Source organism: Octopus bimaculoides, chromosome 26 (genome assembly GCF_001194135.2).
Source record: "Octopus bimaculoides isolate UCB-OBI-ISO-001 chromosome 26, ASM119413v2, whole genome shotgun sequence".
Taxonomy (NCBI): Eukaryota; Metazoa; Mollusca; class Cephalopoda; order Octopoda; family Octopodidae; genus Octopus; species Octopus bimaculoides.
Genome location: NC_069006.1, coordinates 8,163,963 through 8,164,729, shown reverse-complemented (window position 1 = coordinate 8,164,729; position 767 = coordinate 8,163,963). Strand labels below are relative to the sequence as shown.

The 767-nt window shown below is 38.2% G+C and overlaps 1 protein-coding gene across 1 annotated transcript in view; it reads right to left on the bottom strand.

Moving 5' to 3' along the window:
* LOC106871364 (protein kinase C iota type) overlaps positions 1 to 767 on the bottom strand; it is a 192,963-nt gene that overhangs the window by 92,036 nt on the left and 100,160 nt on the right. The gene's annotated exons all lie outside the window — the stretch shown is intronic.

Below are 767 nucleotides of genomic sequence, written 5' to 3'. Positions count from 1 at the left end.
AGATAGATAGATAGATAGATTGATATACGATGAGCTTCTATCAGTTTTCATCTACCAAATCCACTCACAAGGCTTTGGTCGGCCTGAGGCTATAGTAGAAGATGGTTAGGATTAGGGTTAGGTGCCATGCAGTAGGACTGAACCTAGAACCATGTGGTTGAATAGCAAGCTACTTACCACACAGTCACTCCTGTATCCATTTGTTTACAATTTCCATAGGATTAAAAAAATGTGTCTAGCTATAGGGAAACGTTACCTTTGCAAATAAGGTGAGGGGGTGATGATAGGAGGGGCATCCAGCCTTAGAAAATCAACCTCCACATATTCCACCCGACCCATCCGAGCATGGAAAAGAGGGTATTAAATGATGATGTTAATAATGGTGAGGAAGTCCAGTGATGCATACATCAAGCAAACGTTATCTCTGGATGTTGACATGAGACAAAGAAATCATCATAATCCTTTAATGTCCATCTTCCATGTTGACATGGATGGATTGGACGTAACAGAGAAAGTGAGCGAAACAAATAGTAAGAAGGACATTGTCATTTAGCCAACCAATACCAGACTGGTGACCATTTCCAATACAAAGCTAAACATTCAGATGGCAGCAAAAAGAGAGAGAGAGAGAGAGAGAGAAGGGGAGAGAGAGTTATAAAAACCTAACTAAAAACAAAACAATAAAATAACTAAAAATAATTTTTGAAAATATACGATATAAGAAAGAAATTTTGAAGCTCAGGCAATTTCGCAAATGAAATAGGTAA